Source organism: Spermophilus citellus (assembly GCF_964194105.1).
Source record: "Spermophilus citellus genome assembly, chromosome: 17".
Taxonomy (NCBI): domain Eukaryota; kingdom Metazoa; phylum Chordata; class Mammalia; order Rodentia; family Sciuridae; genus Spermophilus; species Spermophilus citellus.
In genome coordinates this window covers 62,156,041-62,172,043 of record NC_138199.1, presented here as the reverse complement: position 1 = coordinate 62,172,043, position 16,003 = coordinate 62,156,041, and the positions used below count along the sequence as shown (strand labels likewise).

Below are 16,003 nucleotides of genomic sequence, written 5' to 3'. Positions count from 1 at the left end.
AATTCCTATGTTTTACAAAAGAGATTCCACTTTTTTGATTTTGACTCGTGGCCCTTAGGAAGAAAGAGAATGGAATAAGAACATGAGTATCATTGCCTAAGAATGAAAAATACTGGGGCTGGGGGTGTGGCTCAGTGGTAGAGCACTTGCCTAGCATGTGTGAGGCACTGGGTTTGATTCTCAGCACCTCATATATAAATAAATGGATAAAATAAAGGTCCATCAACATCTAAAAGAATATTTTTAAAAAAGAATGAAAAATGCTAATCATGGTCATACATCAAAAATCCTAATTGGAGGGTAAAGCAAAAAGCATTAAAAAAGTGTGTGTGTGTGTGTGTGTGTGTGTGTGTGTGTAGATTTAGATACAGCTGTTAGTAGTAGGGGAAAAAAATTGAGAAAGATACCACTGAATTGCTAATGGTATTTGTCTTCCTGGGGAGAGATGAGATTGGTATCGGATAGGGTATATTTAACCAGTTCTTTTTACCAGTTTTCAAGTGGTTAGAATTATCATCTTCATGTATTTTAAAATATATTTTCAAATTAAAGGAATAATTGTTTGCACAAAGTATATGAAGTAGAAATAGGACATTCCCCTTTAATACTGATCTGGGTTTGTTTATTATGAATCATCATTGGATAGGAGTAGGCAAGTCTAATGACTCCTGGTTGAAACAACAGCCAGTCTATACAAGTAAAACAGTGTCAAAATTTCCTACAGTAATGCAGTATTTTACTTATAATCCCCAAATTCTGTGCACCCAAAGAAGACTCATAAGTTATGAGTCGTAACAATGGAAAATAGTGCAGGAAGCAAAATTGAACATCTGAAAGAAATTTCTAAGCATAAGTTTTCTTTTTTTTTTTTTTAAACTTGCTCTTTCACCAGTAAGGTGAAACTTGCTCACTCACCAGTAAGGGCTTTCACACCTTTTAGCAATCTATTCTTATATATCTTTCCACCACCTGTAAGATAAGACACTATTCAGAATGTAGGTTAAATGATGGGAAGACTAACAAAGACTGCACAAAGACAACACAACATCTTTAATTTTGTGGGAAAACACCCAAACAACTTTCTGATTTGTTTGGAAGTTCATTCTATTTTTACCTTCGTGTGAGAATTAAACCAAAGATAAAGTAAGTGCTTTCTGTTATTAATGTACTCATTGATTAAATTAAAAAGTCTTAATTTCCTGTTTCTTGCTTTTTCCTTCCTTCTCTTACTTCCCTGATTTCCCTCTTCTTGTAAATGACTTAGATTAGGCAATGCCCCCAGGGCTACAGAACAATTTGTATTTGATGGTAGAGACTAGTGAAAGAGGTTGCCAGCTTTCAGTATTAAAATATAAATCACCTGCTGGGCATGGTAGTGCATGCCTATAGTCCCAGCGATTCAGGAGGGTTTCAAGTTTGAGGCTAGCCTTGGCAATTTAGCAAGACTCTCTCTCTCAAAATAAAATGTAAAAAAAAGGACTGGGGATGTACCTCAGTGTAGATGTCTTGGGATTCAATTCCCAGTGCCAATCAATCAATCAATCAATCAATAAAATATAAGTTAAAAAAACAGGAAACAAGATTTCTTCTAGTGTAAGAATTGTGTTTTCTAAATGGGTTTTACTGGACAAACACATAACATAACTTCATAAGTTTTCACATCCATGTTCCAAAAGCCTTTCTTCAAAGAGTGTGCTAAATACTTACTGTTAGTGGGCAGAGTTTCCAGCAGCTTCTTTCGCTCCTCATTGTTGAGTATCAGCCCCATTTTCCTCAGCACTTTGCCCAGATCACTGACATCAGCCTTCTCTCCTTTAGAAAGACAGGAATTATTAACATGGAGAATTTTTTCAATAGCCTAATGATTTCAAATTATGAAAACGATTCCTATGTGACATTCTCCCTAATTACAGGAGCAATATTTACAATGAAACTTGTCAAATTATACAGATTAAAGGACATGTGATTGTGCAGTTAGAAAGTCTATACTTTAAAGTCAAGAGAAAGAAAAGTCCATACAATTCCAGACACAAGTCAAATACCATCGTATCATCTGAATTATGGGGTCTTTTTGTTGTAACTATATATTACAAAAACTTCACCTTGAAGTGATGTGGAAATACTATTATTCATAACTCTACATAATATAGCTTTGTAGAGGAAAAATCTAATATCAAACAATAGTTTTATGAAACAAACATTTTGCTATTAAATTTTAGAGGAGTCAATTTAGCATGTCATAAATAGCCTGAAGAGAATATGAGTGTTTTTAAAAATCCCGTTCTTTCCTATAAAGCATTCAGGTCTTAGTTAATAATGAATGCCCTTTCCACCCTAACTTCTCACTTACCTGTAAAAGTTTTTGCTGCATCCGTCACTACATTTAAACCAACACTTTCGTTCTCTGTAAGAAAATATAATTCAGGCAGAGGTCAAATCTTAGACTCAGAAAAGTGACATGAAAAAATGTAATTTGTAATGTAAAGGGTTACAGTTCAGCTGTTTTTCATAATTTTCTCTAGTAACTCTTTTAACTCAAAATAAACAAGAAACAGAGGGAAGAAAAAAAATCAAGATGTTAATTTATTTATTTTGTTACTGGGGATTCAACCAGGGGTGCTTTACCATTGAGCTACATGCCCTGTCCTTTCCATTTTTTGAGACAGGGTTTTACTAAGTTGCTGAGGGTCTTGCTGAGTTGCTGAGGCTGGCCTTCCACAAATGATCCTCCTTCCTTAGCCTCCTAAATCACTGGGATTACAGGCATGTACCATTGTGCCCTGCTCAAGATATAAATTTAAAGTGAACTTTCATTTAACTAATACCATTTTGAGATAGAGAAGTTTAACAGTAGTTCCTTTTAATAGGCTTCTTCCTCTTTTAGACTCATAAGAAGAGCATGTTTCAATAGACAAGATTGAATTTGAAATCTGAAAGTCATTTATTTATATAAGCAGCTAACCCTTAAACCTTAACAGTATGCAGCCGAACTCTTTAAATTTTACTTATGTTCTCTATCTCTACCCCTTAAGACTTTAAGCTATTTAAGACTTGGAATCATGCCTTAATTTTCTTTATACCACTAGATAGAAATTTTTCACTTTAGTTCAGTATTTTGCATTAGTTTAGCTAGTTTATAGCTAGTTTGTACTAGCTAAACAAATGAAAGAATGCAAGTGGTACAATAGACTGTTGGGTTAGAAAGAAAAATTCTCTCATTTAAGCCAATCATGGTGATGCACACCTGTAATCCCAGTGATTTGGGAGGTTGAAGCAGGAGGATCTCAAGTTCAAGACCAGCCTCAAAAGTATAGCAAGAGTCTGTCTCAAAATATATAATAAAAGAAAGACTGGGGACATAGTGGTAGCATACAGTACTTCTTAAAAAAAAAGAGGGAGAGAGAGAAAAGAAGAAAATATTGTCATCAAAACAAATTCAAGGGCTCTAAAAAATACCTTCTGGCAACAATACCTTCTCCAGTAGGAAGCATTTGAGGACTCCTTAGATAATATCATAAATAAAAAATAACTTATTATGTATTTTTTTTTATTAAGGAAAATGAGCCAGATAAAATTATGGATAATTGCAGTCTTGTTAAGCCCAGGAGAAATGAAGTTTTTTTAAAAAAATATTTTTAGTTGTAGATGAACACAATAGCTTTATTTTATTTATTTATTTTTATGTGGTGTTGAGGATAGAACCCATTGCCTCACAGGTGCTAGGCCAGCACTCTGCCACTGAGATACAACCCCAGCCCTGAGAGTGAAGTTTTAACTACAAGCTGTTTTCTATGTTAGCATGAAAGATGCCAGTAGGTAGTAGTGGCCCTAAGTTAAGAGAGAAAAACTATTTATTCTGGATTGGCCTATATGCTGGTTCTACTGAAAGATATGCTGTCTGTGTCTCTGATGGAAACTGGCTCTGGGTTAGAATCCAACTACTCTCTAATAAGGAAATCTTAGCTTGGGGCTAATTCCTTAATAATTTCTTCCTAATGAATTATGCTAGTTTTGCCTCTTTGACAATTTATCCAGCTAAATTGATCTAATTGAGTCATCACTGCAATTTTATCTTATTAAAAAAGGTATACATGGGAAAGAAGGAAGGAAGAGAAGAAGGAGAGAAAATAGATAAAGCAAATATGTCAAAAAAGATAGCATTTGTTAACTCTGGCTATTGGGCACCTGATGTTTGTATTGCTTTTATGTATGTTTGAAATATTTCATTAGTTTTTCAAGAAGATTAGAAAATAAGTTTACTTTCAGAAGCCCACCCATGGAAGCCCTAAGATTCCTCCCAGGTACAATGGTATCTGAAATACTTAACCATCACTTGGCAGATGGTTTAGTAGGCCCTCATATTCCTCTTCCACAAGCTCGATTTCCAAATTCTCCAGAAGTGTTTCCCGCTTACTGACGTGGACTCTTTTTCCTTAGGATATAAGAAATACAAGTAAATTCAAGAAGATGCTAGCTTTGAGAGGAGGCATCACCCTAAGTGGAGAGTAAAACATTGGCTACTTAGATGAACCCAGAAAGTCAGTGTCAGAGTTGAGAAAATGCTCCCTCAGCACTGAGCTATAACTTTGAATTGAACTGATGATCATGGATGTGATAAAGGAAGAATTAGACAAATCTCATGAATTGTAATAAAGATAACCAACCTAAATGGAAGCAAAACTTAAAAACTACTAACGATGATTTTCTCAAATATAATTATACCCAAAGAAGAATGATTGGTTAAAACACATATTTTCAGAATCAGGAAAGTAGTAGAATAGTATAATTCTAATAAGTGAGAAATAAAAAAAGCAAGGCACAATCATTGTAGCTGCTGTTTTCATGATGTTTACCTTTGAGAGGCTTCAAACCAGCCAGTAATCTTTTAATATACACTGTGCCATCTGCTGTAAAATGTAATAAAATACAAGTCAAAAGGAGGATAAGAGACTACAATTTTGTAAGATGTTTTATATGATCATCTACAAAATATTATTCTATTTTACCCTCAATAATAGAGGATAAGGACTGCTGTCAATAGGGTCAGTCTAGCCCCTTGCTGAAACACATGGCAGTGGCAGATGTGTATGACAAACAGGCACACATGGGTGTTTTTTCCTCCTGCTGTCTTCTTGTTCTCTTCTTTTGTTGCACTTTGACCCCCCCATCTTTTCCTCTTTTCCCTGTCTCTACTGTGGGCCCATGAGGTGTACTTGTATGTTTAGCTCAAAAGGTAACCCCATTGCAGAGATGGTTTAGAAACAGTTATCAACTTGAATAGTAATAAAACAATGTTTAAATAAAAATTAAAGAAATGTTTTCTTCCTCTAAACAAACTCTATAAATGGAGGTGAAATGTAATTGAAACAGAGAATAGGTGGTCATCTACCAGCCCAATCTGTCCTCTAGTATCCTGTCTTTCCCCAGAGGTCTCCATTTTGGGGTAGGAGTGTCTGGAGTGTTGAAGGAACCCTCAGTGCCTGGCATATCTCTCTCTCTCTCTCTCTCTCTCTCTCTCTCTCTCTCTCTCTCTCTCTCTCTCTCCCATAGTCTCCCTTACAGTCTATTTGCATCTTCTTCCTGCTTTCTCAGAACCAAAGTACTAACAAAGAAGCAATTCTTATAACTGGCTCTCTGAGAGATCAAACTGGGGCCAATGTCAGACACAATGAAGTTGCCATAGTCTTAACTTATTTGAGGAGAATTTCAATGGATATGGAACATTTGCTGTCTAGTTGGATACTTCTGCCTTCAGGGTCACTAGCCCCCTTGGCAATGTGCAGGCTTGCTCTTACCTGGGGGACAACTGGGGACAGAAACTATGGGGCTAGGTAAGGATGTCTGTATGGAGGTCCCTGAGATCAAGCAGGAGGTACAGGTGAGCACTGGCTGGCCTCTAGGGTTTATGGGTGAGCCTAGGCAAGTGTCCAGGAGGAAGAACTTTTGAGGGACTGATGGGTTGTGTCAGTGACCAATCAGAATAGATAATGACAGGCCCATGAGCCTGGAGGCCCTCTGACCTTAGGTGTTTACTTTTTTAAAAAAAAAAATTTTAATATAGTTGGATTTTGGGGAGGTAGAAAATTTTGCATGGGAGAGATTGAAGGTGCAGGGTACATAATGGGGGATATTTAGCTGTGTCACTATGAAAATATTTAGAAGGGGTCACTGGTTGAATGCAAAAGAGAGAAGTTTCTCACTTCTAAATTAAAATAAAAATAACAAGAACAGCATTTCTAATGCCAGTACTACATTATTTTCCCTTAGGGTATTCCTCAGAGTTCTCACCAGAAGCCCACAATATCACATTTCCCTGAACATCAGGGTGGTATGCTAAATACTCACTAGAGATGGGCAGAGTTTTTAACAGTTTCAACTGTTCTTTTTCAGTGATCCAGATTCCCATGCTTCCCAGCACATTTTTTAGGTCACTAGTTTCAACCTTTTTTCCTTTGAAGAGATGGGAATTGTTTCAGATGAGCATATTAAGGGATTTAGTTATTCCAAATTATGAATAATATAATGAAATACAGCATTATTTTTAGCTTCAGAATTGAGTTTAATACATGAGCCAACTTCATTTACATAGAGATATTTTGAAATTCAGTATGTGAAAGGATTCTTTTAATTCAAATAAGATTATACCTCAGTGTATGGCATACAGTATGTGGCATTTTGTTAGAGTAGTAGGAATGAACTAAGACAGATGGCATAAAGAATTTACATGATTCAGGGGTTAGAGTTGTAGCTCAGGGGTACAGCAGTTGCCTAGCATGTGTGAGGCACTGGGCTTGATACTCAGCACCACATAAAATAAAATAAATAAAACAAAGGTATAAAAAAAGAATTTACATAATCTACCTTAGAGTAACAATTCTGTTATTACTTCATGGCCTGAATTATAGGAATAATTATTCATAATAACCATATATCCTGATGTAAAAACTTCACATTGAAATTTACTGTGTTCATCTATATTTTGGTTCTTTGAACACCAGTGGAAAAAACACTACTGAATCAAATATTGAACAAGTTAGTACTTCTCTTTGAGAGTGTCCATACTTATCCTAAATTTTTAATAATCTGAATTGTTGCTAGTAAGACAAAATTATCAATGAATAGACAAAAGAGCTGAATGAATTTGTAACACTATTGCTGGAGGGAGTTACCTACTGCTATAAAAAGGCAACTCTGTTTTTTTTTTTTTTTTGGTACTGGAGATTGAACTCAGGAGCGCTTGACCACTGAGCCGCATTCCCAGCCCTATTTTTTGTATTTTTTATTTAGAGACAGGGTCTTAATGAGTTGTTTAGTACCTCTCTTTCACTGAGGTTGGCTTTGAACTTGTGATCCTCCTGTCTCAGCCTCCTGAGCCACTGGGATTACAGATGTACACCACTATGCCATGCCTGGCAAAAGGCAATTCTCTACAAAGACTTACATCTCAATTTTGTAATATCATTTATAAATTTTTACTTACCCATAAAATGTTTTGCTGCATCCATCAACACATCTAACTCAACCTTTTCATCTTCTGTAAGAAAATTCAGAACTTGAATTCAGAGATGAAGATCGTGAGATACAAAATTCTTAAATTAAAATATGGCATATGGAATTACAGAAATTTTTATGCTTTACCTTAGAATTATTATTATTATTAATTCACAGGAACATGTAGAAAAGAAGATTTAAGCTCTAAGAATATATCCATTCGATGAATATAGCTTCTTTTTTCTTCTATAAATTATTAGCTGTTAAACATCTTTAGAGCATTATGGTGTGTGAGGTTTTGCCTGTTTGAAGTTAGCTCCATTCCATAGTCAATCCTCCTCTTTTCAGACCTGATTCTTTTGCACCATGTAGAAGGTTTAGGCATGTCAGAGTAGTGGTTCTCAAAGTGTGGTCCATGGACCTCTGAAGCCACTCAATACCCTTTGCCTTTTTCAAAGTGTTGGCATTTGCACTGATGGTGCAAAAGCAAAGGTGAGTAGAACTGCTGGCATCTTTGCATGAATCAAGGCAGTGACAATCAGCTGTACTGGCAGTCACTGTATTCTTCATTGTATATAATTGTAAATACTTATAAAATAATGTCAGTCACTTAAGAACATCCTTGATAAAGCAGTTGTTCCATGGCTCAGGATATAAGCAGTGGGAGTATTGCTCCTCAGCAAAGTGAGTGAAAGAGGAATTTCATTAAAATTCAATATTGGACAGTGTTTTAGAGACTCAGAAATTTGGGTGCATTAAACAAAGAACAAAAAAAGAGTACATTGGATCCATCTGGGAGTGGCAGTGGCAGCAAGGGTTTACCACAGAGGGGAGGGATAGCACAGAGAGAAACACAAGGGTCAGATTTGGCAGGGCAAACCTTGTAGATAAGAAAAGCAGTCTGGGGTTGTGGCTCTGTGGTAGAGCGTTTGCCCTGCACACACAGGCACTGTGTTCCATCCTCAGCATCACATAAAATAAATAAATTAGTAAAACAAAGATATTGTGTCCATGTTAAATTAAAAAAAAAGAAAGAAAAAAAGAAAGAAAGAAAAGCACCTTGAAATGAGCTGATCCAGAGGGTGTTCAGTGAAGTGGTATTTGGAAAATGTTCTGTTTCTCAACTGGCAAGTGGAGAGTTGAGGCAAAATCCATCTTCGGGGAGCCACGCTGCAGCTTGCTGCTGCAGGAGCCCAGGAGATTGAAGCAAACATAGCCATACTTCCCTAGCAAGTGCCTAATATGTGGCCTCAGGTGTACCTAGAAGAACCTGAGAATATACCCAGGGGATTCAAGTCAGGAAACAAAAGGGAGCCAACTTGCTTTTCCTTTGACTAGCTGAAGAATGCTGGGAAACTGAACCAGGAGGTGTGAATACACTCAGGGACTAAGCCAGAAAGGCTATATTCATGAGCAGCAGAGTGTGTGGATGCTTGGCCCTCCTGCCCTGTGAGTAGAATTCTTGGAAGACTCATGAGATTCAGACTACCAGCAGAGATCAGCATTTGCTTGGCATTAGGAATATGTTGATCTAATCTCTCCAGAGCAAATACCACCCAACAAAATTGTTAAACAGGCCTGATTAGAACTAAGCCCCAACTGCCAGAACTCCCCTCATAGAACTCTGCAGCAGCCCTACCTTGGGAGTGCCTTGATCTGGTCTATGAAACTCCAATCTGCAGTACTTCTCATTACATCTTTATACTATTAAGAAGGAAAGCTAAGAGCTAGTTCAACTAGCTGCAGTTTTAGGATACACCAACTGGCAGCTTGGTGGGCAACACAAGAAACAGGAAGAGGTTAACAACTCCCAGCCCTTTCTTTCTTTCTTTCATTTTTTTTAGTTGAACATGGACACAATATCTTTGTTTTACTAATTTATTTATTTTATGTGATGCTGAGGATGAAACACAGTGCCTCACGTGTGCAGGGCAAGCACTGTACCACAGAGCCACACACACATGCTCTCTCTCTTTCCTTCTCTCAGTACATAGTCCAAGAAAAAATAGAAAGAAGGAAAGTTGGGCATATGCAGTGATCATCCATTCTTGTTGACTATTTTGATCTAAAATGGTTCTTTCATTTTTCACTAAGGATCTTTTTTCCTTTTTTTTTTGTGTGTGTGTGTGTGTGTGTGATGTGTTCTTGCTGTGCTGATTGGTCCATGGACATATATAGAATATACATATTTCTTTTTTTCTCATTTTTTAAACAATAGTTATTTTTCCTTGCCTTATATTTTGAGGGCTAGGCTTTTGGTTTGTTTTTATTTTGTTTGTTTTTCTTTCTCTTCTTTCTTCTTCCACTTTATCTTCTCTTTCCCTTTACTTTGTTTTTTCCTATTATTTCTCCTTCTTTATCATCATCACTTGCTCCATTTCTTTTGAATCTGTTCATATTTTGAACATTCCCCTCTTCTACCTTCCTATCACATTTTCTTTTCTCTTAATGAATTGAATTTTTACCATATTTTGGTAATATTTGGTTTTTATAAATCCTGCCCCCACATTTATATTGTAACAATTATTAGTGCTATGGATGACGTAGCTGACACCTGCTGTTTATCTTAATGCCAGTTCTAGTTCATAGTTATGTATTATTTTTAATGTTGGCAGTTGCTGACTCCACCATTCCTGTTTTTGTGGTGGTGTTGTAGATGTCATAGTAGGCACCAGGTATTTACTTTAATGCAGCATTTGGTTTGCATTGGTTGTTGCTGTTGTGTGTTTTCCTTTTTTTCTGTGAGGTGCTGGGAAGCTATGTGGACATTACAAGTTCACAAGGGAGAGACTGCTTCTGAACAAAAGACAATGTACTTTTTTGCTCCACACACAAATTAATGATGCTCAAACTTCAGCTATTGCTTTAATACAAAGAAGAGACAAAGTCACTAATGATCAGGTCCCTAATAGGAATAGCTAAGGGTGGGACCTTAGGTCCCACTCATGGACATAACTCCTATAGCAAAACATGAAATTAACACAAAGTCTGTGGATATCACACCTAAGAGGGGGTCTTGATCTATATCACTCTAGGATACTTTGGCAAGAAAAGGAAGTGCCCTAAAAAGGCCTACACAGATGCATAAAAGTTAACACAGGAATACAGTAAATATGAAAAAAACACAAGGTAAAATTCAGAATTCACCAGCAACTGACTACAAAGGTACTGAAGAGGATAAAATATCAAATAATGAATTCAAAAGAATGATTATAATCTCAGAACTGGACGACAATGTGATCAGCCTTGAACATTCAGACAGTATTAAAGTGAATAAAATAAATAACCATGATCAGGATATACAACAACTCTGGAACAACATTAAGAGACCAAATTTAAGAATCATTGGAATTGAAAAGAGTTGTGAGATGCAGTCTACTGGAATGGATAACCACTTCAGGGAAATAATAACAGAAAATCTTCTAAGCCTTGAGAATGAGATGGACATCAGGTACAGGAAGTGTTTAGAACCCCAAATAGACAAGAAAAAAAAGAACCTGTTCACCACATATCAAAATTAAAATGCCTAACATACAAAACAAAAATAGAATTTTAAAAGCCTCAAGAGAAAAATGTTTGGTCACATTTAGAGGCAAACCAATCAGAATTATTTTCAATTTCATAGCACTAACTTTAAAAGCCAGATGGCTTGGAATGATGTGTTCTAAGTCCTGAAAGAAAATACCTGTCCACCAATATTGCTATATTCATCAAAGCTATCCTTCAAAATCTAAGAAGAAATGAAAACATTTCAAGGTTATGACTACTAAAGCTGGTACTATAAAAAATACTTAAAGAAATACTCCACACAGAAGAAATAAAAGCAAACCCCAGAGATCACAAATGAACAAATCTCATTTGAAAAGTAGCTAAACATATGAAAAACAGGGCCAAACTAGACATCAGAAATAAATCAAAATGGTAGCAATTAGTAAGCATCTCTTTATAGCATCTCTTTTTAACACTGTATGTTAATAATATAGACTCTCCAATTAAAAGACATAGGCTGGCAGAATGGATTAAAAAATAAGACTCAAGGGGCTGGGGCTGGGGCTCAGTGGTAGAGTGCTCGCACAGCATGCACGAGGCACTGGGTTCAATCCTCAGCAACACATCAATGTAAAATAAAGATATTGTGTCCATCTAAAACTAAAAAAATAAATATTTAAAAAAACAAGACTCAAAACTATATGTTATTTACAAGAGACTCATCTTATAGGCAAGGACAGCCACAGGATGAAAGTGAAATAATAGAAAATTATGTATCATGCAAATGGAGCCCTCAAAACAAGGAGTAATTACTCTCACATCCAACAAAGAAGACTTCAAGTCAAAATTAATCCAAAGAGATAAAGAAGGTCACTTCATACTGGTAAAGGGAACAATCCAACAAGAAGATGTAATGATAGTAAATATTTATGCCCTAAATGTGGGTGCAACTAATTACATAAATGAGACACTGTTAAAATTAAAGCCTCAGATAGACACCAGTACAATAATACTGAGTGATTTCAACACACTTCTCTCACCAATATATACGTCATTCAGACATAAACTCAGTAAAGACTCTTTAAGTCTAAAAATACTATAAATCAAATAGAATTAATGACATTTATTAAATATTTCATCCAACAAGAGTCAAATACACTTCTCAGTGGCTCATAGAAACTTCTTCAAAATAGATTATATTCTAGTTCACAAAGAAATTCTTAACAAATACAAAAAATTGTTATAATTTCTTGTATCTTATCAAATAATAATGAAATTAAATTAGAAAAGTCAATACCAAAAAACCCTACAAAAACTACATAATCATATAGAGATTGAGCAATACACTTTCAAATGATGAATGGCTGATAGAAAAAATTTGGGGAAAAATTTAAAAATTCTTAGAATCAAACAAGAATAGTGATAGAACACACCAGAATCTCTAGACACTATGAAGGCAGTTCTAGAGGAAAGTTTATAGATGAGTATCTATATAAGAAAATAAGAATTTTTCCAAATAAACAATCTTGAATAATGCATCTCAAGGCCCTTGAAAAAGAAGAAAAAACCAATTTTAAAACCAGTAGAAAGAAGGAAATAATTAAGATCAGAGCCAAAATCAATGAAACCAAGAATGAAAAAAAATCAAGGAATCAATGCAATGAAGACTTGGTTCTTTGAAAAGATAAACAAGATTGATAAGGTTTTAACCAACTACTCAAAAGAAAGAGAAGATCCAAATTAATAAAATTAGAGAGAAAAGGAGAAATCACTACAGACATTACAGAAATCCAGTGCATCATTTGGGACTCCTTTGAAAATGTATATTCTAAGACATTGGAAAACCTAGGAGAAATAGATACATTTGTAGAACCACACAACCTGCCAAAATTGAATCAAGAGGACACAGAAAACCTAAACAGACTAATAAATTGTAATGAGACAAAAGTAGTAATAATATGCCTTCCAACGAAGAAAGATCTAGGACCAGATGGATTTGCAGCTGAATTCTATCAATGAACCAAGGCTCCTTAAATTATTCTATAAAATAGAAAAGGATGGAACACCTCCAAATTCATTCTATGAAGCCTGTATTACACTCTACCAAAACCAGATAAGGAAAACAAACTACCGCCCAATATCCCTGATGAATTTAGATGTAAAAATTCTTAATAAAATATTGGAAAATCATATTTAACAACACATTAATTAAGATTGTACATCATGACTAAGTTGGATTTATCCCAGAGATGCAAGAGTAATTTAACATATGCAAATAAATATCTGTAAATTCATCACGTAAATAGAATTAAGGTAAAAAAATCAACTAGTCATCTCAACAGATGCAGAAAAGCCTTCAACATTCAGCATTCACTCATGAAAAAAAAAACACCCAAGATAGTAAATATAGAAGGAGCCTACTTCAATATCATAAAGACATCTATGAAAAACCCTAAATCAACATCATAGTGAATGGAGAAAAACTAAAAGCATTTTCTCTAAAATCTGAAACAAGACAAGGATGTTCGCTCTCACCACTCCTACTTAATGTAGTACTAGCCAGAGCAATTAGGCAAGAGAAGGAAACAAAAGGGATAAAAATAGGATAGGAAGAGGTCAAAGTATCACTGTTTTAAGATGATATGAGCTTACACTTAGAAGATCCAAAGAGCTTCATCAGAAGATTGCTAGAGCTAATAAACAAATTCAGCAAAGTAGCAGGTTACAAAACAAACACCCCAAAATCAATAGCTTTCCTATATACTAATATTGAATCTATTGAGAAAGAAATCAGGAAAAAAAATTCCATTCATGATAGCCTCAAACAAAACAAAACAAAACTAGGAATACATCTAACCAAGGAGGTAACATATCTCTATGATGAAAACTATAGAACACTGAAGAAGGAAACTGAAGAAGACACAAGAAGATGGAAAGCCCCCTACTCCCATGTTCACGAACAGTCAGAGTTAATATTGTTAAAATGGCCACACTACCAAAAGCAATGTACACATTCAATGCAATCCCCATCAAAATGCCAATGACATTCTTCACAGAACTAGAAAAAATAGTGCTAAAATTTATTTGGAGAAATAAAAGACCCAGAATAGCCAAAGCAATTCTGAACTCCCCCCCCCCCAAAAAAAAAAAAAGCACTGCTGGAGAGATCACAATACCTGTCTTTTAATTATACAATAGAACTATAGTAAAAAAATGCATGGTACTAGCATAAAAACAGATACAAATACCAGTGGTACAGAATAGAATACAGAGATAAACAGAGAGTCATCTGAGTCACAAAAGTGCCAAAAACAAATAGTGCTGGGAAAAATGTTTATCCATATGTAGAAGAATGAAACTAGACCCTTTTCTCTTTCTCTATACAAAGGTGAACTCAAAATGGATTAAAGGCCTAGGGACTAGACCAGAAACTATGCAACTCTTAGAAGAAAAATAGGGTCAACATTCTAGCATATAGCAAGCAAGCATCTCTCCAACTCTGTTCACACCCTTAGATGCATGACTTCCACTACTGTAGGAGCTGCTGTTCATTGTTCCTTGGCTACCTATGCAATGTTTGATTGAAAATCACTGGAGTTTTCCTGTAAAACTTGGTCGTATCCACTCATGCTGCTCTGTCTGCCATAGCTGTCTCCATAACCACCACTCAGCTGCTGGCTAGCTGGGTCACCATAACTGGACTGGTTTGACAAGCCCATGCCTCCCATCATTTGGCTACCATAAGCACCACTGCTTGCTCCTGCTGTAGAATTCAAGAAGAGTTATACATATCTATGTTGCAAATTTGCTTTGTCTTTTGACATAGTTACCATAGCATCTTCATGAGTAGCAAACTCGACATCTGTTTCACCATTACTCTGCCATGGGGACCAATCTCAGTGTGTACTCTCATAGGGTTGAGTGGTGAAAAAAAATTATAAATGTCATTCTCAGTAGCTCTGAAAGATAATCTCTACAGGTGTACACAGTGTCCTGTTGTGCTCTGGAAGGTAGAGCCACCAACCCAAAATCTGTGATCAGACATTCTCTGACCTAAATCCATAGTCATTATTATAGCTGTTATGGTCATTGTAGCCTCTGTAGCCTCTACCAAAAGCACCACACCTCATCCTCTCAAAGCCAGCTCCTCTGCCAATGCTATTATATCCTCTGCCAGTCCCAGGTCTGTCACAGAGACTTGGCAGCTGCGTGGCCATAAGCTTTCGTGGCAGATCATAATAAATTCTAACTTCAACTTGTATATTTAAGAAATACTTTGACATACCTGTGCCTATTGTTTCCTTGTGTTTCTTTAGAGACTTTTCCGCTATTTTCTATGAAGCAAACTGCATGAAGGGCTCCTCCATACTCCTCCCTGGAAGTCCTCCAGCAATGTTATCCCATTTGGCACGATTTCCAATCCTGAGAACTGGACAATGTCTTCCTTGCTACAGCCAAAGGGGAGTCCTCTAAGCCATTCAAAGCCATCAATGGCCATGTCAGGACTACTTAAGTAGCAAACTTCAACACCCAATTCATTTCAATGTTGTTTGACTTGAATACTTCAACATATTGGTGTTCCATAGTTTCTCTGTCTTTTTTCAGGGCCAATTCGACTTCATCTTCTGAATCAAGTTCAACAAAAGCCTTGCCATTCAGTCCGCCTTCTCTGGTGTAGGTGAATACCTGGATACCCCATTTTGAGTTTTGCAGTCAGAAAATAAACATTGCACTTCATCAGCTGAACAAAACCAGGGCAAGTCCCAGACCTTCACCATGAATCCTTTTCTGACTTCGGAGTCCCACATTGTGTCTCTTCGAGGAACCTGGCATCAAAATAGATTATAAATACAACTTTGGCGTGGCTAAGAAGAATATCTTGACATCTTCTTTAATTCCAACAAAAAACAGCATTTTTTACAGTCACATAAGCCCTTGGTTATCCAACTCCTCCTGTTATGCCTCATTTTGGCTCAACTCTCCCATCAATTGAACAGGTTCTTGCAGTCACGGTAGCATCAAC

The 16,003-nt window shown here is 36.1% G+C and overlaps 1 pseudogene across 1 annotated transcript; it reads right to left on the bottom strand.

The window, feature by feature from the left end:
- Nucleotides 1-14,546: 14,546 nt before the first annotated feature.
- LOC308636511 (heterogeneous nuclear ribonucleoprotein H-like) lies at nucleotides 14,547-15,758 on the bottom strand (annotated as a pseudogene). Its single transcript has one exon. The product of its transcript is annotated as a heterogeneous nuclear ribonucleoprotein H-like (transcript).
- Between the last annotated feature and the right edge of the window lie 245 nt (nucleotides 15,759-16,003).